The 26803-nt window shown below is 42.1% G+C and overlaps 1 protein-coding gene across 2 annotated transcripts in view; it reads left to right on the top strand.

Moving 5' to 3' along the window:
• The first annotated feature begins 1433 nt into the window (after positions 1-1433).
• Positions 1434-26803, top strand: part of DRD1 (dopamine receptor D1) — a 99362-nt gene continuing 73992 nt past the window's right edge. Inside the window, exons 1-2 of one of the 2 annotated variants that reach the window (XM_073620609.1) lie at positions 1434-1630; positions 1923-2877. The gene's annotated coding sequence lies outside the window, so the exon portion shown is untranslated. The remainder of the gene's footprint in view (positions 1631-1922; positions 2878-26803) is intronic. The other variant, XM_073620607.1, reaches the window with a different exon arrangement.

Here is a 26803-nt window from a genome sequence, read left to right as displayed (position 1 = left end):
TTCACTCGCACAATTGGATGATGGAGGTCAGTATAGCATTCACAAAGCACTGGGGCAATTTCCCTTGCAAAGTGAAAAATCCGTTTGTCTTCAGTAAATCAGCTCCTATGCACTTAGCGAAGTTCGTGTTCACTGAGCTTTGCAAATACGACTAAGCTGTTTTTTATTCAATTCTCTATTCATTTGCTAGCCAAAATACTGTTGTTTTTATTTCCTTTGCACATGATTGGGCAATGAACGCAACCTATTTACTATCATTCACTTTGCAAAGTGAAAATTTTCTTTGCTAAGTGCACAGGCTGTACTAAAGTAAATCCTTTCATGCCTTTTTGTGCATCTTGGAGCATTTAATACACTTAAATGCACAATAAAATGCACATCAGTGCATGCCAAAACACACTAAAGCATATCAACGTCATGCTGCAGCTTCAACACTCTACATGTGCTAATGTGAAAAAGAACATTGAGAGCGTACTTACAACAATAGCAGTAAGAAGAATTGTACATATAGAAATACTTTTTTTAAGCTAAGAAAGTACTAAGCATCATCACCAGCCAATTCAAAGAAAAGAAAATGGATTTTATGCTATTTCATGGTTTGATCAAACAATATTTTATATGTCAAATTTGAATCTTTCTATTGCTTAACTGATCGAAGCATGTGGTTGTATTTACTGATCAAACTATCAGAACAATGTTTTAGTATTTGTTAACATGACACAAGTTTCCATTGCTTCATTAAAAATTAAATCTATAAAATCATTGGAGTTAGCTAATATTTGTCTAGCTCAATACTCAAATATGCTTGCTGTCATCAGTATGTACCCAAAATCCTCATTTCTTGAATCTGTCAGGTTTTTTAATCAATGTTTGCCTAGGGTAACAACTTAGAATCAGCCACACTTGTTAAATGAAATCATTTTGTAAGTTTTATTTCCTTTGATAGCAAACGCTAAAATGACGCATCAACGATGATAAGCAGAGAGCAGTCTTTCTTAATATCCTTCATTTAAGTGAGGCTGATTCAGTATAAAGCTGCACAAATCGGCTGCCTATGGGTATGTAGAAGTATTACATACTGAGAATTTAATCAGGAAGCAGAAAACACCGTTTTGACAAGCATCATAAAACTGGTTTAAGCAAAATGCTTTTTTTTTATTATTGCAAATGGATTTGTTTGCACAGACATGACACACATTATAACTAGCCTCCCAATCTAAACACAATCTGGATTTTATTTATTAACACATAATAATCCTGCATTTATTCTATTTTGTTTGCACTTATGTAGCAGTCATATGATACCTGCTTAACTCTGAATTCTTTTCATTCAAGGGTGCATAGCGTGTACAGCAAACACTATGATGTCCCTCTTGTCTATAGTGTGATACCATGGATTGCTGCCTGCTGCTGTTTTCAAATGCAGCCACTAGAAGGTGCCATGCAGCCACTTTCTCTTCCCAGGACGTCAGCTAATGTAACAATGAAACAAGAACAGGCTGCGAGAGACAACGACACTCTCAAAGTGAAGAAGACAAGGCAGCATTGTTTTATGGGGAAGGCTACTTTCATCTACTACATGATGAGATCAGAATCATGTTGAGGATCAGCTGAAGTCCCCTAGATCCATGTAAGTGATCCATGCTTTCTGCTGTAGACTAGCTTGTATCCTTCTTTATGTTTACAAATACAATTTACATGTGTACTTTGATCATCAAAATAGTCTTTCAGAAAAAGGTATTCAGAAGATATACAGCTTATATGTTCCAACCTTTTTTTAATTAACAGTTTAGTTTTAATATGTCATTGCTTAATTTCAATGTTGGAGATTAGTTTATGTGATGCTTTATGGCTAAGGACAATCAGTTAAATATCATCATTGTTAAAGGTGTTTTATTAGCATTTCACATATTTTATTACAGTTTCATGGGTTCTGATGGAGCCATGTGTATGTTTTTAGGAAGACCCTTCAGATGCACAGAACATTTTGGATGCTCAAGGTGTGCAACATTCTATTGTAATTGGGCTCAGGTAGACTTATGGAACACAATGCCATGGTGGTTTAGAAGTATAGACCATACCAAAGGAGACACATTAAGGTCTTGTTAGATTGCGTCAAGATCAGCCAAATGCCGTTTTCCAATGTAAAAATGCAGCGTGATGAAAATCCATCAGAAAAGACTCAATCTGGAGGACAACAGACAGGTATTTCATATCTGGACCCTTCATTCATATATACAAGAAAAACCTTCAGGGATCCAAATATCTGAATACAAAACATGATACCAAGATAAAAGTCCTTGGCAGTAACCTTAACCTGTGTGGAAACGTCATAAAAACTAAAGACTCTGGAAATATATTCTAGATAACCTCAAACAATTAACATTAGGTGTCACACAGATGTTCTGTAGCTTCTTGACCTCACCTGATGCATATGCTCTGGTACTTTACTCTGGAGGACTCTGAACCAACTACTGACCTCCAGGTCAAAACCTTCATCAGAGTTTGGAATGCCAATATACTCTCACTGCTTGTTTGAGGATATTGCCCAAGGCATGATAAATCTAGACAGCTAACGATCTGCCGTTGGCAGAAAGAAAGTTTAATCGTGGGCATTTAATTAGAAAGTAAAAGAGCCGGGAACAAATGTGTTTTTTCTTAGTTTTTATCCATGGATCTTAAGAAAAACACAAGAAGTAAATATAGAAATGAAGTGATTTGCAGCCATGCCTCTGTCTGACAAGCAAGAAGAATGTAAAAGTACAGCTAAAAACCAAGAAAGATTGAGTATGAAAAGCGATAATCAATATAACAGATGCCAAGACAATGCAAGAGCTACCTTTGCTTCCGGAAGGGATCAAGCCTTAGCAGTTCCAGGTACAGTATTGTCATTTCTGCTCTGTGATGTGTACGTGAGATTGGTTGTAATTATCCAAGTCATCCACTAAGCAGTGCAAAGTATGGCTTTAAAGGCATCTGCAGCCTCTAAAGCGAAATGTAATAAATAAATAATGTCGTGACATTTATTCTGTGTGATACATTTAGGGCTGCCTCATCCAGCCTACATTGCCCTAGTTATGCAGACTGTAGTAGTGGAGCACTGGATGTGCTCTTTTAATGGTTGAATAAAAATCGAGTTTTATGGGAGATTATAATAAGGATATTCTGGAGCTTAATTAAGTCTTTTGAGTCCAACAAATACAGACCAACCATACTGCATATTTATGGTGGCTTATCTGCTGACATAGAAACTCAACAAGCTAATGTAAAGGAGCTAATTAAAATAGCCCTCAAAGTATGTGGATTTATAGCTATATATAAAGTGAAATAGATAGGTAGATATATATAGATATATATACTGTACATACACACACCACACAAACATACACACACATTTTGTATATTTTACATACATTGTGTGAAACCACACTAGTTAATAACTGTCAGTTCCTGTCTTTTACTGAATACGCAATTCTGATACTTTTTTTGCCTTACAGAATAGTAATGGTTTGGTAGTGACTTTTTAAAAAATGTTGCCAGGTAGAATCGCAAGTGTATCACATAGTACGGAATATATGACATATTAAGTTGTCCATATATACTAGAAAGGGGTTGTACGTTAGAAAATGTAACCATGAAAAGTTTATTAACGCGATAGCAGGATTTGCAGACTTCTGCAGCATTAGTGTGACTACAAGGAAAGTAGTGGGGTACCCACCTAAAAAATTTCAGATCATGTTTTGGATGTAAAAGGTGCTGGACTGGCTGACTGTAGTCAAGGAAGTTTCCCCTCTCCTGCAGAATCTGTGGACACTGTCCCCCAGGACCTGTATGGTAATACTTTCTATATATCTATTTATCTGTCTATCTTATGTCTGAAAGTGAAATGCTCTGCTATCTAATGTGCATTAATAAAAGTCTGGTGACAGAAACATGTCTAATCATGCAAAGTCTCTGGGTAGATCTGCTTTGAAGACTTTTAGGGGAGTCTGGGGGGTTATTTACTAAAGGCAAATCCACTTTGCTCTACAAGTGCACTGCAAGTGCACTTGGAAGTGCAGTCGCTCTAGATCCGAGGGGGACATGCAAGGAAAATAAAAAACAGCATTTTTGCTTGCACATGATTGGATGATAAAATCTGTAGAGCTTCCCCTCATTTCAGAGCTTCCCCTCAGATCTACAGCGATCTACGGTGATTGCACTTTCAAGTGCACTTGTAGTGCAGAGTGGATTTGCCTTTAGTAAATCAACCCCTCTGTTGGTGCTTGATGTCTCTTCCTGTCACCTTTATTTGTTTTATTGTTCTCCAAGATTGTAATAATTTCAATAGCCAAAGCCTAGTGGAATGATCCATATTAAAATAGTAAATAATACAAATTTTAGGAGTGTGCCAAGAAATCAATATGCATTTTTCAGGACACTCTATAATAAGTACTTATCAGGTGCCATCCTTTCACTCTAGAGTTGGTTTTCCTACTCTTGTAATGTTTGAATTATATAAAGAGTGTCATTCGGTGATTCAGCTACAGGATGCTGCATGGCTGCAATAGTGTGCTGAATAATGAATAATCATGAAGATAGGAAATGTAATTTACATTGTACAGGACACCATCCGGCAGCGATAGAAAGAGTAGGCAGACTGTAAAGGGCCTTGTGAATTAATGAATTCTGTGTATACAGAGAGCCATCTTTCAGTATTTGTGCTCTAAGTGCTTGAATGACTCAAGTGTTATATAAAACTAGGAGCGCCAAACACAGACTTGGTATTTAACGATTTCAAAACCAAATGTTCACTGTATACAAGACAGCTGTGAATTGTACAAAACCATTTAAACTTCCCTATTTATAATAGCTCTCAGAGTAACTAAGAAAGGAAATGTTGGCACATAAAAGTAAAGTGAACACTGCTGTGTAATGGTAATTAAAGTATGGTTATGTACTACAGCATATCCACTGTGCACACCCTTTATTTAATAAAAATTAAATAGTGGTCCATTGTATGCAGCTCTCACTCTATGCCTAAATATTAGAACATCACTGTACCTTCAGTGTTTGCCATAGATTATTATGAAATTTACTAAAGGGGGTAAGTGGCAGATCATCCGTGAAAACTTGTGTTTCCATCGCTCAGCCACATATTGAATTTTTTTCATAATTTCCTTTCAACTTGCAGTAGGTACTAACTTTGGCAAAAAAAAAGAAAATACTTTATTAAAAAAGTGATGTCTTTTTCGTGGTTAACATTGCTCTAATTGCTCACAGACAGGACAGGAGAAACAACTGGATCATATGAGGTACTGTTAGGATCTATAGCAGGTCAAAATGTCCTACCCTAGGGGTGTCCAACCTTTTGACCTTTCTGGGCAACATTGGACGAAGAGGAATTGTCTTGGGTCACACATAAAATAGACTATCAATAAGGATAGCTGATGAGCAGAAAAAGTCGGATAGGTTGAATAGAATAAGTTAACGATCCCTAATACATGATACAGTAATACATGATACTGATAATGTACCTATCTGAATAATAAAACGTAATTTAAAAAAAAAAAATTCTTATTATAAAAGAAAAAGAGGACAACTTAAAACTAGTGTGATATTTTTAAAAATAAATTAACACATCAATATCTGGTTCCATGGATGTAGTAGCAATTCTCAATGAATTCTCAAGGTGCTCATCAGATATTTTGGTTCTAATTTTACCCTTCCTGTGCTTCGTACTTGAAAATAGTTGCCTACAATAGGTGCTGCTGAAAAGTGATGACATGAATAAGGCATGATTGCGAATATTTTTCTTTGGGAAGATAAAACTCCAGTAAAGAGACACTGTCAAATTTTTCTTTGGCCGCATGTGTTCGCCAAGTTAAATTTTCAAAAAAATTAATTAGTTTATGATTTTATGTTGGGCTGCATTCGTAATGGGCCGCAGGTTGGATACTCCTGTCGTACATGATAGAGACAGTGGTAAAAAAGATGAGATATCCACACCTTGAAATAGATTTCCATTCTGTATGTATTGCTAAACAGCAAAAAATTACTTCAAAGAACAGGGAGAAGTTGGCTTTTAAAGGAAAGTCTAGTTTATGCAATGTTGCCCCTAAACCTTGCAAAAATACCTGACTTAGCAACCTGTAATATATATGTTTCAATAAATACATTTTCAACACGATATATATGGAATAATATAGTTATTTTACCCATCTTTCTATTGTTATTTTCAGCCTGGCCTGGTTGATTCTGCACCATGTGCTAACCCCCTTTATTATTCTATAGTTCTAAAGCCTAGTACACACAGGATAAATGTTGTGTGACATTGACTGGTTTAATAGAACCTGGCTGACAGCCGTTCAGCCAACTTCAGTTGATGGGGCCTGTCAGAACCCAACAGCACAGCAGCGGAGGTCATTGTACTATCATCGGAATAGTGGCTCCTCAAGAGCGGTCAGTTTTTTTCATTCAGCTCTGCTGGGTAGCAGGAAAAAAAATAGCGTGTACTAGGCTTAAGTGCCCCTTCAGACCTGTTCATGCTGTTGTGGTTCTTTATCACACACATGTTAATGTGCCATTGCACTGTGGCAGCCAAGAAAGAATAAAACACTTGACCCTTTTTTGTAAAGCAGTGCATCACAACACATTGCATGTGTACTGTGGTGTGCAGCCACATGGGTTGTTGTAATTTAGGGTGTCATTTTAAATAAATCAATATGCCATTTATTGCAAAAACTGCCATTACTATGCTACCAAACACACATTTTAGTTATATAGTTTTTAGTTATTACAATGCATAGGTCTAAAGGCAGCCTAAAGGTCACATTGATTGACTGTTAATCTATATACACCTAGTCAATCAGTGCAGTGCAACTAATGCCCCGTACACATGATCGGACTTTCCGACAACAAAACCGTGAATTTTAGTTCGAAGGTTGTTGGCTCCAACTTGTCTTGCATACGCACGGTCACACAATTGTTGACCAACAATTACAAATGTAGTGACGTACAAGACGTACGTGATGTCTCCATTACGAACGCTAGTTTTACAATACCGAGTGCTTCCGGCTCGTACTTGATTCCGAGCATGCGTGGACTTGTGCATACAGGATTGGAAAAACCGACAACAAAAATTTGTTGACGGAAAATTTGAGAACCTGCTAGCCAACATTTTTTGGCAGAAAGTCCGACAACAAATGTTCGATGAAGCATACACACGGTCGGACTTTCCGCCAACAAGCTCACATCCAACATTTGTTGTCGAAAAATCCGATCGCGTGTACGGGGCATAACACTAATAAATGTCCATTCCTTGGTAAAGGTCATAGGAGAAAGTCCAAATACAGTACCACTCAAAACTCTTGTGTCAAAGTAGGATAATGGAAGAGAACCTGGGGTGATAAACTCCCACCACCAAAATAGAGTCTGGTCGCTCAGCTCAGACCGTTGACCCCTGAATGAACAGTATGGTCTATTGTGCTTGTCTCACCACAGGGTATAAGTACTCAGAGGCGTCAGGTCCCAATATAGAGATGAGATCCCAGGTAACATATAAATAAAGCAAAGAAGACTAATACTGCTCTCTGCTAAACTTGTTGAGCTTTTATTAAATGTAAATAGAAACACTCACATTAAAACTATTGGAATCAGGCATGTAATGGTTACACTCATGAATGGCTGGAGATGTACACAAACGGCTCACACTCAAGCCAGGAGAGCGGCAGGTGACATCAGTTGGTGCAGCTCTACCTCCCATACGCGTTACGTCCCATGGGACTTTATCAGCAGGGACTATATACAGTTACAAAAGGCTGTAATACAACATGTATGTTTTACACTTAGCCAAAAGTCATGGGTAAGCAGTTCTCTGACCACAATAACCCTTGAAATACTAAGCATAAGCTACCCAACCTTTAGTCCTATAGGGGTTGATTTACTAAAACTGCAAAATCTGGTGCAGCTCTGCAGAGTAACCAATCAGCTTCCAGGTTTTTTGTCAAAACTTAATTGAACAAGATGAAATTAAAAAAACTGTTTGGCTACCATGCACAGCTGTACCAGATTTCCAGATGTTGCACTCTCCAGTTTTAGTAAATCAACCTCAATATGGAAAGGGTTCTTTAAAAACTTACACACTTTTCTCAGCATATCTCATCTCCATGTTGGGACCTGACGCCTCTGAGTACTGTATGACATGAGATTTATATATAAGTCTATTTTTGGATGAAAAAATAGATGCATATCAATGCACATACATTACGTCACCAACTGTATGAATCTAATTCAGTCTTATGCAGTATTAAAATGTATACATTTTCTTTCCCCCATTACCCACTTCAGCCCGGAAGGTTTTACAGCCTTAATGACCAGGCCATTTTTTGCGATATGGCACTGCGTTACTTTATCTGACAATTGCGCGGTCATGCGACGCTGTACCCAAATAAAATTGATGTCCTTTTTTTTCCCAGAATAGAGATTTCTTTTGGTGGTATTTGATCGCCTCTGCGGTTTTTATTTTTTGCGCTATAAACAAAAAAAGACTGACAATTTTGAAAAAAGAACAATATTTTTTACTTTCTGCTATAAAACATATCCAATAAAAAAAAAAAAAAAAAAAAAATTGAATTTCTTCATCAATTTAGGTCAATATGCATTTAGCTACATATTTTTGGTAAAAAAAAATCCCAATATGTGTATATTGATTGTTTTGCGCAAAAGTTATTACGTCTACAAACTATGGAATAATTTTATGACATTTTTATTTATTTATTTTTTCACTAGTAATGGCAACGATCAGCGGTTTTTAGCAGAACTGCAACACTGCAGTGGACAAATCGGACACCTAACTGACACTTTTGACACTTTTTTGGGAACCAAAAAAATACACTGTTACTGTACTAATGACACTTGCAGGGAAGGGGTTAACACCAGGGGCGATCAAAGGGTTAAGTGTGTCCCTAGGGGCTACTTTCTAACTGTGTGGGGGGTGGACTGACTGGATGAACACAGAGATCCGTGTTCCTGCTTAGCAGGAACACAATATCACTGTGTTCATCCCTGTCAGAACGGCGATCTGCCTTGTTTGCATTGGCAGACCGCCGTTCTGCCTCTCTGGCCAATCTGCTCGCGTGCACCCCCCACTGGCTATTGCACGAAATGACATACCTGCCAGCAATATATGTACTGTGGCTGGTCGGCAAGTGGTTAACTAGTGGTTAACTAGTTAACTAGTGAATCATCCCCCCACTGTCTTGATTTTAACCTGATTAATTTACCCTAATAACATTCTATCTGGCTAGGTTAGTTTACCTTAAATTTGCCCTAGACATGTTTTTTTTTAATTACAGTTAGGATAAGTGATTCAGCCTTTTCCTAGATTTACACTGTTCAGTGTGGATACAGGGCACATGGTGTAGGTAAACATGGGCCCCCATTAAAGTGATACTAAAGCTAAAAATGTTTTTTTACCTTAACCACTTCAATACAGGGCACTTATACCCCCTTCCTGCCCAGACCAATTTTCAGCTTTCAGTGCTCTCACATTTTGAATGACAATTACTCAGTCATGCAACACTGTACCCATATGAAATCTGCATCCTTTTTTTTCCACACAAATAGAGCTTTATTTTGGTGGTATTTAATCACTAGTGGGTTTTTTACTTTTTGTGCTATAAATAAAAAAGGACCGAAAATTTTGTGAAAAAACGCCTTTTTCTTTGTTTCTGTCATAAAATTTTGAAAATTAGTAATTTTTCTTCATAAATGTTGGCCAAAATTTATACTGCTACATATCCTTGGTAAAAATAACCCAAATTTGTGTATATTATTTGGTCTTTGTGAAAGTTATAGAGTCTACAAGCTATGGTGCCAATCTCTGAAAATTGATCACACCTGATCACACCTGATGTACTGAAGGCCTATCTCATTTCTTGAGACAATAACAAGCCAGAAAAGTACAAATAACCCCCAAATGACCCCTTTTTGGAAAGTAGACATTCCAATGTATTAAGTAAGTAGCATGGTGAGTTTTTTTTAAGTTATTATAAGTTATTATAAGTAATTTTTACCCACAAGTCTTTTCAAAATTAAGATTTTTTTTTATTTTTACTAAATTGTCATATTAACAGGTTATTTCTCTCACCAAGCATATGCATACAACAAATTACACCCCAAAATACATTCTGTTACTCATCCTGAGTATGGCGATACCACATGTGTGAGACTTTTACACAGCCTGGCCACATACAAAGGCCCAACATTGAAGTAGCACCTTCAGACGTTCTACGAGCATAAATTACACATTTTATTTCTCAACCACCTATTACACTTTTGAAGGCCCTGGAGCACCAGGACAATGGAATTGCCCACAAAATGACCCCAATTTGGAAAGCAAACACCCCAACGTATAATTTACGAGGAATAATGAGTATTTTGAACGGGTAATTTTTTTTCCAGAAGTTTGGGAAAAATGTAGAAAAAAAATGAAAACGCATTTTTTTACACACAGTTGTCCATTTATAAGATACTTCCAAAACATAGCAGGTACATAGCATAAATGACACCACAGAATACATTCTGCTGCTACTCCTGAGTATGGTAATACCACATGTGTAAGACTTTTACACAGCTTGGCCACATACAGAGGCCCAACATCCATGTAGCACCGTCAGGCGTTCTAGGAGCTTAAATTTCTTGACAACTTATCATTTTTGAAGGCCCTTCATATTTCTAACACATAGCATGTACATACCCAGAATTACAATCCAAAATAACTTCTATTGCGGAAAGGGTAAAAAAAAATAGTATTACCTGTGCTTTTAGTAGTGTCCACAGAGGAGAGCACTGGTCCAGTCAGCAGGCAGGGACTTGCTTAGCGACAGCAATAGTAATTATCCAGGCAGCAGGCAGGAATATTATCTATAGTCAGCACAAGGATATTGTCAGCACAGCCAAAGCATTTGTCCATAGAAATTGTCCAGGCAGAGACAGCCAACACAGCCATAATATTGGTCCTGGTACACTGTTACCTGCAGACACTCATTATTTTACCGCTCTCCAGCCCTTCATAAACATACTGCCTCTTGCTACAGCTAATTATTTGCATAGTCCAGGTAGCAGGCAAAGGTGTGGTCAGTTCATGCGGCAGGCAGAGACATGATGGCAGTAAGTCAGCAGCAGGCTGAGGGCCGCAACCAGGTAAGACCTGTGCACAGAAGCACAGGGGTAGAGGCTTCGCCCATCCAAATCTCTATGAAGCCTCTGGACTCCAGACCCTAATCCGGAAATTACGAAACACAGAGAAAACAAAAAAAAATTTTCTCCAATCCGAAAAAACAATTCTGGAGCCCCTCACATATGTGAGACCCCTGTGTACTACAGTAGCAGGGCAACAGATCAGTCCAAGTGGTAGGCAAAAGCATAGTCCATAAAACAGGCCAGGGTCAGTTCACATGCAAGCAGTCCAAATGGTAGGCAGAGGCATAGACAAAAAACAGCCCAGGGTCAGTGCATGTGGAAGGTAGTGGCATTGTTATTTGAGGAAGCTTGGAAAATGGTCAGCACAGATGATGAAAATGGGGAAATGGTTAAAAATATGGCCTAATATTTTAGGGATGTGTGATAAAGTTGGAAGCATTTATCAATGCAAAGGTTGGGAGGGACACTGGGGACAATGGTAGCTGGTATTTCTTCAAAATCCTCTTTTGCTGCACACACAACATTTTTTTTGCCGTCTTCAGCCTGCTTCAGATGGTGGAATGTTGTGCGGGAAGTGGCGCTCATGAAGTCAGCTAACAGCATCAGAGTGAAAGTCTTCTGGGGGGGGGTCTTTGTCGATAGATGAGAGACGTGACAACTTCTTTGATGAATTTTAGGAAGGGGGTGGGACTTTCCGTGGATTTGGTGTAGACTATGTAGGAATTATAAATGGCCAAATGGATGAGATAAATTGCTACCTTCTTGTACCAGAAATGGGACCTCCTTATTGACAAATAGGACTGAATCATTTGATCATTGAAATCCACCCCCATGTAAAGATTGTAATCTTGGACACATGTTGGCTTTTCAATGGGACCTTGTCTTCTTTGAACCTCAATTGTAGTGTCATCATGGATGGTGGACATCATGTGCATGTTCCTGTTATCCTTCCACCTCAAGGCCAGCACTTCATTGCATCTCAATGTTGCTCTTTCCCCCCTTGCAGCTTTTTGTTCACTAGAGATTGTGGGAAGCCCTTCCTATTCTTTCTGGAGGTTCCGCAGGCCAGGGTTTTTACGATGTATACGTTTTTGAAAAGGGGCAGGCTGGTGTGGAAGTTATCAAGATGTATGTGATATCCTTCGTTCAAAAGTGGGTATGCCAGGTCCCATACAATTTTTCCAGTTGTGCCCATGTAGGCCGGGCACTCTGGGTGCTGGAGCTGGGAATCTCTTCCTTCATATATGCAGAATGCATACAGATATCTTGTGACTCTATCACAAAGCTTGTAAAATTTGACTCTGTATCTGGTCCTTTTGCTAGGAATGTATTGTTTTATTCCTAGCTGGCCTGAAAAGGGTACCAGGGACTCATCTACACATATATGCTGATCAGGGACATAGAGTTCTGCAAATCGTTGGGAAAAAAAATTTATGAGTGGGTGAATTTAATATAATTTATCGTAATTTGGATGATTTGGAGGGCACTGGGTATTGTCGCTGAAATGAAGGAATTGCATAATAATCTCGTATCGGGACCTGGACATTATGGCAGAATAAATGGGCATGTGGTGGATAGGGTTGGTGGACCAGTAGGCATGCCCTTAATTTTTTTTGTAAGCCCCATATTTATGGTGAGGCCCATAAACAATTTAAACTCCTCCAAACTCAGATCTCTCCACTCAAAGGGACAAGCATATGATGATTGGGGGTTGTTGGTAATATACTACTGGGCAGTATATTGCCGTTGAGCCTACCTGTACTGCCTCTGACTGCAGGGGAGCCACCAAGTCTCACATACACAATGAATTGCAGCAAAGTGTCGGGAAAATAAAGATAAAAGCAATCAATTTTGAATATTGGCCTGCACACCTGGCTATGCGGTGAAAGGGGTAATACTTGGTGATCCTGAGTCGGAAGGCAGCCATGTTGGGTTGGCAAGACCATCTGGCATATATGTAGTGGCCCTGGGTCTTAGGGGAGATGACACTCCAGTAGTTGGGGGGTTTGAATCTCCTGTGCTGTTACTTGGGAGTGTTGTGGCAGCACTGGTACTGGGCCTGGGCATTTGTTCCCGGGGCCTATCGCTAGCGTCAGCACTGGTAGTGGGCTTTTGTTCCCAGGGCCTATAGCTAGTGGCAGCGCTGGTACTGGGCCTGGGTATTTGTTCTTGGGACCTATTGCTGGCGGAAGCTCTTGTACTGGGCCTGGGAATATAATCCTGGTTGCTGGTGGTGGCCTGGTGTCCAGAGTGCTGTGTCCTTGTAGGAGGGACCCATTCTTCCTCCTAATCATTTGCCGATCCACTACTCTCGATCGGTTCAAATGCCAAATTTGATTCGGAATCAGAAGTGGCATTGGAATCTGATGAGAACTCCCCGCTGCTCTCATCAGTCATGGAGAGGATCTGGAATGCCTCCTCACTGCTGTATACTCTTTTTGACATGACGCTGATGGCTGTGTGATGGGTGGCAGGTGATGGTCAATGATGGGCTGTGCGACGGGTGACAGATGGGTGGCAGGTGACGGTCACTGATGGGCTGTGCAACTGGTGACAGATGGGTGGCAGGTGACGGTCACTGACGGGCTGTGCGATGGGTGGCAGGTGACGATCACTGATAGGTGATGACGGTGTTACATGCGATGGTCACTGATGGGTGAGGGGTGATGGTCAATGATGGGTGACAGGCCCTGGACGGTGACGGGTGATGGTCACTGACAGGTGATGGGTGATGGTCACTGACGGGTGATGGTCACTGGCGGGTGACGGTCACTGACGGGTGATGGGTGATGGTCACAGACGGGTGATGGTGACTGATGGGTGACGGTCACTGACAGGTGATTGGTGATGGTCTCTGTTGGGTGATGGTCACCGACGGGTGACGGTCACTGATGGGTGACGGGTGACAGGCCATGGCCACTGATGGGTGATGGGTGCACCGCTGATGACAGTCTCTTATGTGACAGGTGCACTTTATGGGGTGACTGTGGTGACAGGAAACAATGGGGGGCGATGTGACAAGTGTTGTGCTTGGTGCAGACACTATAGAACACAGATCTGTAACTCCTCCTGGTCTTTCTCTCCTCACACTGCAAACGGTGTGTGAGGAGGGAAGAGCCGGTGACAGCTAGTTACTGGTCTGTGTTTACATTTAGTGATCGGCTGTGAATTGATCACAGCCGATCATGTGGTAAACAGCTGCCGGCCAATGACTGTTTACCAGTGTCGTTGACAAGCAGTGTTCCTGGGAACACGCCGCCACCGACGTGCATGCACAACGTACTCGTGATCGTGCGCATGCGCCGTGTGAAAGGGGAGAGTACCATATGTGATCGGCCTTGACTTGATCATGGGCGATCACGTGGTAAACAGCCATGCCCAATGGCTGTTCACCCCCGTCGGTGACGAGCGGTGTCTCGGTGACACGCCACCACCGACAGTACAGGGCTGCTCGCACATGATCACGCGCATGCCCTGTTAAAATGGACGGACATCATATGATGCCTGCCCAGAACGAGAGCCGTACTGCTCCACAGTCATATGATGGTGGGCGGGCGGCAAGCAGTTAAAGTGATTGTAAAGTCTCTTTTTTTTTCCTGTAAAAATAACAAACATGTCATACTTACTTGCTCTGTTGCAGTGGATTTGCACAGAGCAGCCCAAATCCTCCTCTTCTCAGGTCTCTCTTCTGTGACCCTGGCCCCTCCATCCTGTTGAGTGCCCCCACAACAAGCAGCTTGCTATGGGGCACCCGAGCCGAGTCACAGCTCTGTGTGTTAATTCAGACATGGACCCCCCCGATCCGGCCCCGCCCCCTCTCTCCTGACTGGCTAGCTGACTCTGATTGACAGCAGCCAATGCTGCCGCTGCTGTGCCTCAGCCAATCGGGATGGAGAATCTCGGACGGCTGACACACTCATGGACATTGCTGGACAGAGAGGGACCTCAGGTAAGTGTTAAGGGGGCTGCTGCACACAGATGACTTTTTATCCTAATGCATAAAATACATTAAGATAAAAAAAAAACCTTCTGCCTTTACAACCCCTTTAATGCATTCCTTGCATTAAGGTAACCATTTTCAATTTCTCTGCCCCCCCTTCCCTGTGTGAAGGGATTAGAGAGGAGAAAATAGATCCAGCACTGTGCACGGCTGCATTTGTTCTCCTCTCTCTTACTCTTTACACAGCATTCGAGCAGCAGCAGGAGTATTTGGCTCTTGCTGCTGTCAATCAAATGCAGTGAGGTGGAAGTGGGCCAAGTCCCGCTGTGTAAGTCTATAGAGCGCAGTTCCATAGACACACAGCTCTGGAGCCCACAAACACTGTGTGCCTCCATAGCAAGCGGCACACTAAGAAGAAGAGGAGCCAGGATCGCTGCCAGAGGACCCGAGAAGAGGAGGATCAGGGCCACTCTGTGCAATGCTATTGCACAGAGCAGAGGAGTATAACATGTTTGTTATTTTAATTTTAAAACCAATTTGACTTTAGTAACACTTTAAGTTTACCTTTTTCTTTCATACTGAATTGCAGCACATAGATGTGAACCCAAATGGGATGGGAATGCAGTTTCTGCTTGACATGCATTTTAATGCTGCAATCAAATAGACAAAAGTTAACAGGCCCTTAACCCTTTCTCTGCCAGAGCCGTTTTTGCATTTTGTGCAGCACATGTTTAACCACCTCAATACTAGCCACTTTCACCCCCTTCCTGTCTAGGCCATTTTTTAGCTTTCAGTGTGGTCGCATTTTGAATTACAATTGCGCGGTCATGCAACACTGTATCCAAATTCATTTTTTTATCTCTATCTCCACACAAATAGAGCTTTCTTTTGGTGGTATTTAATCACTGCTGGGATTTGTATTTTTTACTAAAAAAAAAAAAAAAAAATTTTGAAAAAAGAAAAGTGTTTCTCATTTTCTGTCAGTAAAGTTTGTAAATAAGTAATTTTCTCTTTCACTGATGTTCGGTAATAAGGCTGCACTGATGGGCACTGATGAGGTGGCACCTATGGGCACTAATGAGGCGGCACTTATGGGCACAGATTAGGTGGCACTGATGAGGAGGCACTAATATGCCGCACTCATGGCCACTGATAAGTGGCACTGATATGCGGCACTGATGATAGGTGGCACTGGTGGGCACTGATGGGAAGAACTGGTGGGCACTGATAGGCGGCATGGATAGGCAGCACTGATGGGCGGCACTGATGGGTACTGATGCGAGGCACTGATGGGCAGCACAGATGAGCAGGCACTGATGGGAGATGAGAGGCACTGACTAGCATCACTTATGGGCAATGATTAGTTGCACTTATGGACACTGATTGGTGGCACTGCTGGGGCTTTCCTGTAATCGGGGCACTGATGAGCACGAGTGCAACCGTTCAGGGGCGCAGAACAAAAGCCCCACCGTCCCTCCGTCATTTGACATGGCTGGGCAGCAAGCGGTTAAAAAAATCATTTTAGGCCTGAAGATTACATAAACCCCCCAAACATTATATCTTTTCTAAAAGCAGACACCCTGGAGAAAAAAATAATGTAATTCCAATTTTATATGTCACTTGATATTACCGATAGTACCGTTACCGCAAAATGTCATTAAAAAACACACTAGTGAATTATTATTATTATTTTTTTTTTTTTTAGGGGACAAAAAGGTACCCTATATGATGAATTTTAGGTGACAGGTTCTCTTTAATGAGACATGCATGGTCTAAAAGAGCCTGCATGTCTCCTCAGGGCTCCACTGAATGTATTGCTGTCCAGATTGCATTGCAATACATCTCTTCCTGACTATGCTAACTGGGGACACTGAGAGCCTGACCTGGAAGCAACCTATACAAGTCGTTTTCCGGGTCACAGCTAGTAGAAGAGGAGAGTGGATTATGTCCGCTCTTTTTCCCTCCTCTTCACCCTCTGGCACCCGTCATGTCTGTCCCGGGCCTGCAGATAGGCAAGCGGAGCTCGGAATAAATGGCAAGGGGGGCACATGCAGGGGCGGGGTGGGGGGGCTGGGGCGGTACCGAGCATGTGTGGAGGCAATCGGGCGGCAGCACAGTCTCTGTAATGCATTCACCTGACAGACAGGAGTCTGCCTGTCAGTTTTACACACAATCCTGGTGGCTTTTAGTTAGAACACATACATAACTTGTACATTCCATGTACAGTAGTGGCTTTATGATGTCATCTGACAAAGGTTATCTTCTTTTTTCCCCACACACCCTGCTGATAAATTTCAGAAATACGACAGTCTTACTAATATTTCTTTGATAAAATCACTGTAAATACATAGTTCCCAACTGTCCCTGATTTCGAGGGACTGTCCCTCTGTCCCTCATTCCTCCCTCATTTTGGTCTGATCTATATAGTTGTATATAAAATGCACTTTTTATCTTTCAAAAAGTGTTTCCCAGTGCTAAACCTTTCATCCAAATTCTAAATTGCTGCAATTGTTAATTTTAAAAGCCAATATAAAGGAAAATTAGTGGTAAAAAAAGCACTTGTGGATTTTATTAACCTTTTTTTTTTGGTTATGCCCCCTTTAAGGGGCATGGCAGGGGGCATGTCCTATGCCTACATATGTTTGCTAGTAGGTGTCTCTCATTCCCATCTCAAAATGTTGGAAGGTATGTAAATATCTTTCCAAGATATGCATGTAAATATTTCATGAGTCTATAGGAAAATTGTAGCCAATATAATGTTAAACATTTGGAAACCTATCTGCAATAACGTGGAAAATGATAAACATCTTTAGCCTAGTTTGATAAACTGCTTTAGCCTAATTTAGCTTGATATAAATGATAGTGGGAAATAGTAATTTGCGCTCAGCTAATGTAAACACAGTTAGAAGAACACAGAGCAGTTGTGGGAACTCATATTTGAATGCGGATCGGAATTTCTATAAAAACCACAAAGGGTGGCAATATTTTAAAAAAAGTGCAGTTGATATTATAGTCCATAAAATTACATGTTTGAATTTTAACCACTTGGCATCCAGCCGCCGTCATTATACTGCGGCAGTTTGGCACGTTACCGCAAATTGCCGTAGCTGTACGTTGGCTCTTTTAAGAGCTAAAGCAGACGTGCACGCCAATGCGTGTGGCCGGAAGCCGCAATGTCTGCCGGCCACCCACGATTGCTCCACAGAGAGCCAGAACGGGGATCTGTCAGTGTAAACAAACAGATCCCTGTTCTGACAGGGAAGTACAGAGTGACCGTCTGTTCCTAGTGATCAGGAACAGCGATCTCTCTCCTCCTCCAGTCAGTCCACTCCCCCCCACAGTTAGAAACACCTCCCAGGGAACACATTTAACCCCTTGATCACCACTAGTGTTAACCCCTTCCCTGCCAGTGTAATTTATACAGTGATCGGCAGTGGCGTAGCGTAGGTTGTCAGCACCCGGGGCAAGGCAAGTAATTTGCGCCCCCCCAACCTGCGGACTTTTAGCTATCCCTGAGTCCCTTCAAATACAATAGTACTGACCTACCTGATTCCTATACTGACCACTACACTACATTGTCCACTACACTGACCACTATATTACACTGACCACTATACTGACCACAATACTATACTGACCACTACACTGACCACCATACTACACTACACTACACTGTCCACTATACTACACTACACTTGACCACCATACTACACTGTCCACTATACTGACCACCATACTACACTGACCACTATACTACATTATACTGACCATCATACTACACTGTCCACCATACTACACTGACCACCATACTACATTACACTGTCCACTATACTACACTACACTTGACCACCATACTACACTGTCCACTATACTACACTACACTTGACCACCATACTACACTGTCCACTATACTACACTATACTGACCACCATACTACACTGTCCACTATACTGACCACCATACTACACTGTCCACTATACTGACCACCATACTACACTGTCCACCATACTACACTATACTGACCACTATACTACACTGACCACTACACTACACTGACCACCACACTACACTATACTGTCCACCATACTACACTGTCCACCATACTACACTGTCCACTACACTAACCACTACACTGACCACTATACTACACTGTCCACTATACTACACTGTCCACTATACTACACTGTCCACCATACTACACTACACTGACCACTATACTACACTGACCACCATACTATACTGTCCACTACACTAACCACTACACTGTCCACTATACTACACTATACTGACCACCATACTACACTGTCCACTATACTACACTATACTGACCACCATACTACACTGACCACTACACTAACCACTACACTACACTGACCACCATACTACACTGTCCACTACACTGTCCACCATACTACACTACACTACACTGACCACCATACTACACTGTCCACTATACTACACTGACCACTATACTACACTGACCACTATACTACACTGACCACTATACTACACTGACCACCATACTACACTGACCACTATACTACACTGTCCACTACACTAACCACTACACTGTCCACTATACTAACCACTATACTACACTGACCACCATACTACACTGTCCACTATACTACACTGACCACCATACTACACTGTCCACTATACTACACTGACCACCATACTACACTGTCCACTATACTACACTGACCACCATACTACACTGACCACCATACTACACTGACCACTACACTACACTATACTGACCACCATACTACACTGTCCACTACACTACACTGTCCACTACACTACACTGACCTCCATACTAAACTACACTATACTGACCACTATGCTAACCACTATACTATACTACACTAACCACTATACTCAGGCCCAGATTAAGAGCATCATGGGCCTGGTGCTAAGGATGTTGGTGGGCCTTTTTATGAAAATAAATAAAATGAAAACGCAAACAATTTTTTGTGAAATTTAAATTAAAGAGAGAGAGGGGGGAGAGAGAGAGAGAGAGGGGGGAGAGAGAGAGAGAGAGAGAGAGAGAGAGAGAGAGAGAGAGAGAGAGAGAGAGAGAGAGAGAGAGAGAGAGAGAGAAAAGGGGAATAGAGAGAGGGTGAAAGAGAGAGAGGGTGGTAGGGGGTGAAGGGGGTGAGAGAGAGAACAGGGTGAAAGAGAGGGGATGAGAGAGAGAGGGGGGTGGGAGTGAGTGGGTGAGTCTGTGGGGGGCACAGCATAGTACATTACACAGGAGGGGGGGTTATAGCACAGTACATCACATGGTTGGCACAACACATTACATGGTGGATACATGGATACAGCACATTTAATGGCGGGCACAGCACATTACATGGTGGGTACAGCGCATTACATGGTGGGCACTGCATGGCACAGCACATGACGTGGTGGGCACAGCGCATTACATGGTGGGCACTGAATGGCACATAACATTACATGGTGGGCACAACACATTACATGGTGGGCACTGCATGGCATAGCACGTTTCATGGTGGGAAATGCAACTGCACATTACATGTTAGGAACTGCACATGACATGGTGGGCACTGCAAGGCACATCATGACATAGTGGGCACTGCACATCACATGAAGGGCAATGCAATGTACAGCACATGACATTGTTCAGCACAGCGCATTACATGGTGGGCACTGCAACGTACAGCAAATGACATACTGGACACAGCACATTACATGGGGGGCACTGCAAGGCACATGACATGGTGGGCACAGCACATTACATAGTGGGCACAGCACATTACATAGGGGCACTGCAATGCACATGACAGGACATGGTGGGCACAGCACATTACATGGGGGGCACTGCAAGGCACATGACATGGTGGGCACAGCACATTACATAGTGGGCACAGCACATTACATAGGGGCACTGCAATGCACATGACAGGACATGGTGGGCACAGCACATTACATGGGGGGCACTGCAATGCACATGACATGGTGGGCACAGCACATTACATAGGGACACTGCAATGCACATGACAGGACATGGTGGGCACAGCACATTACATGGGGGGCACTGCAAGGCACATGACATGACATGGTGGGCACAGCACATTACATGGGGGCACTGCAATGCACATGACATGGTGGGCACAGCACATTACATGGGGGGCACTGCAAGGCACATGACATGACATGGTGGGCACAGCACATTACATGGGGGCACTGCAAGGCACATGACATGGTGGGCACAGCACATTACATGGGGGGCACTGCAAGGCACATGACATGACATGGTGGGCACAGCACATTACATGGGGGGCACTGCAATGCACATGACAGGACATGGTGGGCACAGAACATTACATGGGGGACACTGCAAGACACATGACATGGTGGGCACTGGGCACAAGAGAGCACATTACATGGGGGAAGCAGCAGTCTGTCCCCCAGCACAATAATTACACAACATCCCCCTAACAAATGTACTGACCTTATCATAACAGCATGGGAGATGTCCTTCCTCCCGGGCTCCTGCTGGATAGGACATCAGCGCCCCTCCCCCGGACACCTCCATACTATACTACACTACATTGTCCTGCCTACAGTCTCTCTCTCTCGCCCCCCTCCCAGTAACATGACTCTCACACACTTACCTTCTTATCCTGGCTGCATCGATCCGGATAAGGAGGAGAACACAGCGGTGGCTCACTTTCTTCTCTCCCCTGCGCTCTGCTTGCTGCCATGTTCAGTATCCAGCGCCCTGTGATTGGGTGTATGGGGGTCATGTGCGGAGGCGGGGCGCCTCACATGACCCCCATACACCCAATCACAGGGCGCCGGACACTTAACATGGCGGCCGGAGCCCGGGGACACAAAATTAGAAATTAGGAGGAGGCAGCCAGTGACACACACTGGCGCCCCCCTAAATATCGCGCCCGGGGCCACGGCACCCCCTGCACCCCCCACGCTACGCCACTGGTGATCGGTGTATTTTAATAGCACTGATCGCTGTATAAATGTCAATGGTCCCAACAAAAGTGTCAAAAGTGTCCGATCTGTCTGCCGCAATGTCGCAGTCCTGCTAAAAATCGCTGATCAACGCCATTACTAGTAAAAAAAAGTTTATAATAAAAATACCATATATCTATCTCCTATTTTGCAGGCGCTATAACTTGCGCAAACCAATCAATATAAGCTTATTGCGTTTTTTTTAACCAAAAAATATGTAGAAGAATACATATTGGCCCAAACAATTAAAGAAATTCTTTTTTTTTTCTTTTGGGATATTTATTATAGCAAAAAGTAAAAAATATTGTTATTTTTTCAAAATTGTCGGTCTTTTTTTGTTTATAGCGCAAAAAATAAAAACCACAGGGGTGTTTAAATACCACCAAAAGAAAGCTCTATTTGTAAGAAAGAAAGGACGTCAATTTTGTTTGGGTACAACATCGCACGATGGCGCAAATGTCACTTAAAGCGAAGCAGTGCCGTATCGCAAAAAATGGCTTGGTTATTAAGAGGGGAAATCTTCCGATCCTTAAGTGGTTAAAGTGCACCTGTACCCTGACTATGGACATTAAACTATGTACAACAGTAAAAGAGCTTTAAAAGAAAGTTATCACTGACCTCTTAAGCTACTTTTAATATGATATATAATATTCATTCTCAAAGATCATAAGACAAAGACTCTAAAGTTGAATTTCAATTGGTTTTTAACAGGTTAAAAACAGCTGCTGTGTTTTTATATTACATGCTGCCCTAACTGCACAGCAAATAAAAAAAATGTTAAAGGGGAAAAAAGCTGTGTTTTTAGTGCTTATATTCTGGATTTAAAAAATGAATTATCCACAATTTCTATAGCTACAGAGATAAAAAAGGGCTTGTTTTACTTTCACACTGAAGGTGTTTTTCAGGCGTTTTAGCGCCTGTAAAGTGCCTGAAAACCGCCTCCCATGCCACCCCAGTGTAAAGCCTGAGTGCTTTGACCTGGGGCCCCCCCACTACCCCTGGCTTCTATACACACAATGCAGTACTATGGAAGTATGTCTAGAGCTTTTCACTTGCATAGCCAATATTGCATAGGCACTTGCAGAGCACTCTGAGCTGAACTGGAGTAACAGGTATTAAAACGTTTATCTTGATAACTTATGCTGCCTAAATCTTTTGGTTCAGTTCATAGGTTTAGTTTATTATGCAAGCAAGGGATTTGTTTTTTAGCCTTTCAACAACAAAAAAAAAAAATGTTGTATCTTCAGATTTGTTTATTACCTGTATCATCTGGTACCTGGTGAGTAGATGATGCTAAAATAATAAAGACTATATATTGTGGACTAAAAAAGTCACAGCTTTTTTTTATAGTTAAGCAGATATACAAGCAGATATAGACACAAAAGCCTCTCTTGAATTTAAAAAAATGTGAGATAGGGGGCACTAATTATATCATCCGCATTGACATACCACATAATGGCGTGAATGAATAAACATAGCTAAACCATAAAGAAATCATATAAAGACACTCAGTGCAAAAATCCTTATGAAGATAATCTTGGAGTAAATACAAATAAAAATATATGCAAGTGCTGGAAAAAAACAGTCCCAAAAGAAAGAAAAAGCGCCCCCTATCTCATTTTTTTTAAATTCAAGAGCGTCTATCACTTTTCAGGGGAGCGGCTCATTTAAATTTTCATTTTTATTGGCTCAGAGTTTATTTTTCACATTTTTGCAAAAGCTGCTCTGTAATCATGAATACATCATTAAATTCATTTTTAAATGCAAGCTGTATAAATACTTTAATCTCACCTGGCATCAGCATCATGCAGTCCTTGAACAGCAGAGCTGGAGTGTGAGGGAAAAAAGCAGAACAAGGAGCCAATCAGTTTATGTTCTGACAAGAAAAAAGCTAATAGGAGTAAAGAGCAGAGTGACAGGGTGCTGCTTCTCCTTTCACTGTCCAATCACAGGCTGGGATGGGTCCAGGACAACCTCGGCTCAGAAGGGGTCCAGTGAGTGGAATAATGTTGGCTAAAAGCCTCCTGTCATCAGCATAACATCTGAGATGTTGGATGGCTTTTCATGCTATGCTATGAAGTCCCACCTCTTCCTTAACAGTATACCCATTTTAACCACTTCAGCCCTGGAAGAATTTACCCCCTTCCTGACCAGAGCACTTTTTGCGATTCGGCACTGCGTGGCTTTAACTGACATGTGCAACGTGGCTCCCAAATAAGATTGGCGTCCTTTTTTCCCCACAAATAGAGCTTTCTTTTGGTGGTAATTGATCGCCTCTGCGGTTTTTATTTTTTGCGCTATAAACAAAAAAAAGCGACAATTTTGAAAAAAACACATTATTTTTTACTTTTTGCTATAATAAATATCCCCAAAAAATATTTAAAAAAACATTTTTTTCCCTCATTTTAGGCTGATACATATTCTTCTACATATTTGTGGTAAAAAAAAAAAAATCACAATAAGCGTTTATTGATTGGTTTGCTCAAAAGTTATAGCGTTTACAAAATAGGGGATAGTTTTATGGCATTTTTATTATTCATTTTTTTTTACTAGTAATGGCGGCGATCAGCGATTTTTATCGTGACTGCGACATTATGGCGGACACATCGGACATTTTTGGGACCATTGTCATTTATACAGCGATCAGTGCTTTACAAATGCACTGATTCCTGTGTAAATGACACTGGCAGTGAAGGGGTTAACCACTAGGGGGCAGTGTAAGGGATGAGTATGTCCTGGGGAGTGTTTCTAACTGTGGGGGGGCGTGGCTATGTGTGACATGTCATTGCTCTCTGCTCCCGATCACAGGGAGCAGAGATCAGTGACACTGTCACTAGGCAGAACGGGGAGATGCTTGTTTACATTAGCATCTCCCCGTTCATCCTCTCCGTGAGGCGATCGCGGGTATCCTCGCGGTGATCGAGTCCGCGGGACCTGAGATCCGCTGCTGGCGGCGCACATGCAATGGCACGGCAGCAAATTTAAAGGGACAACGGGTACGCCCATTTACCCAGCAGTGCCATTCTGCCAACATACATCAGCGTGCGCCAGTCGGGAACCGGTTAACTAAGGAGCTATAGCAAGTACAGAAAGTTGTGGTTGGGGCAATCATAGAAATAACAATTGTACCAACAGAAGGTATAAACTGATGGGTTATGATGAAGAGGACAGGAACAGGAGGGCCTTTTAAATACAGAATGTATCTGCATGCCCACGTTCCATCATCACAGATTTAAACAATAGGAGGATTATATCTCATGTTAGGATAGAGGTGGATTACTCAACTTCCATTAAAATGGCACTGGGAACAATTGCTTTTAGACACACTCCGGGATGCTATAGCTTACTTACATATTAGGCTGACTGTCAGCTTTAAGGTGGAAGTGATTTATGTGGCATGAAGCCACCTCATCACTTCCACAACTACCACAACACGCCACTCCCGCCCTATGTACTCCAGGCTCAACTGTCCTACCTGCAGGCCCGGAGTAGCAATGGTGGGTGTCACTGGGTAGGGTGGATGGAGCTCAGCAAACATCTTTTCGCTAATCCTCCTTCTGGTGAATGAACGAGGAAGCAACACACTGATCATTGGTTTCTATGCAGACGTGAGCCTGATTTTGCACTTTCCAGCTTTAGTAAATAAACACCATTGAGTACTTAAAAGTGGTGTATGCCTGTATAGAATAGATTTATAGACTTTTCTTTTTTAATTGTTTTTACTAGTAATGGCGCAATCAGTGATTTTTAGCAGGACTGCGACATTGCGGCAGACAAATCTAAGGGGTTGATTTACTAAAAGCAAATAGACTGTGCACTTTGCAGAGGGCAGTTGCCCTCTGCAAGTGCAATTGCTCCAGAGCTTAGTAAATGAGGTAAGGCTTGTCTTTGCAAAGATTACCCAATCCTGTGCAAGGAAAATTAAAAAAACAGCATTTTTGCTTGCACATGATTGGATGATGGAAGTCAGCAGAGCTTCTGCTCATTTACTAAGCTCTGGAGCAACTGCTCTTGCAGAGGGCAACTGCACTTTGCAAAGTGCACAGTCTTTTTCCCTTTAGTAAATCAACCCCTAAGTGACACTTTTTGGGGACCAGTGACACCAATACAGTGTTCGGTGCTAAAAAAAAAGCACTGTCACTGTATAAATGACACTGGCAGGGAAGGGATTAACATCAGGGGCGATCAAAAGGTTAAGTGTGCTCCTAGGGAGTCTTTTCTAACTGTGGGGGGAATGCTGTGACTGGAGGAAAACAGAGATCTGTGTTTCTGCTTAGCAGAAACACAAGATCTCCATTTTCCTCGCTCACAGTACGGCGGTCCCCCTTGTTTACACAGGCAGACTGCCGTTCTGCCTCTCCTGTGAATGATTGTGGGTGGCCGGCAGTCATTGCGGCCACCGGTCCCGCTGATTGGCTCCCGCTGTGTCCAATCACAGCAGGAGCAGGGCTCTAGTGGCATGCCCTAGAGTCGATCACAGGAATCACGTACAGGTGCGTGATTTTGCACTTAAGGGCCTGCTGCAGTATATGTACGTGAGGCGGTCCTTAAGAAGTTAAGATAAAAACCTCTCTATTTTTATTAGGTACCTATTTTAGACCCAATGAAGTTATCATTAGGTGTCTGTGCTTTACTATGCAATGCAGGCAGATCATGGGTGGTTGAAGGGGTTGGCGCGGTGCT

The sequence above is a fragment of the Aquarana catesbeiana genome, linkage group LG03, assembly GCF_042186555.1.
Source record: "Aquarana catesbeiana isolate 2022-GZ linkage group LG03, ASM4218655v1, whole genome shotgun sequence".
Classification (NCBI taxonomy): domain Eukaryota; kingdom Metazoa; phylum Chordata; class Amphibia; order Anura; family Ranidae; genus Aquarana; species Aquarana catesbeiana.
The sequence above is the reverse complement of the archived record's forward strand: the minus strand, read 5'-3'. Positions and strand labels throughout refer to the sequence as shown.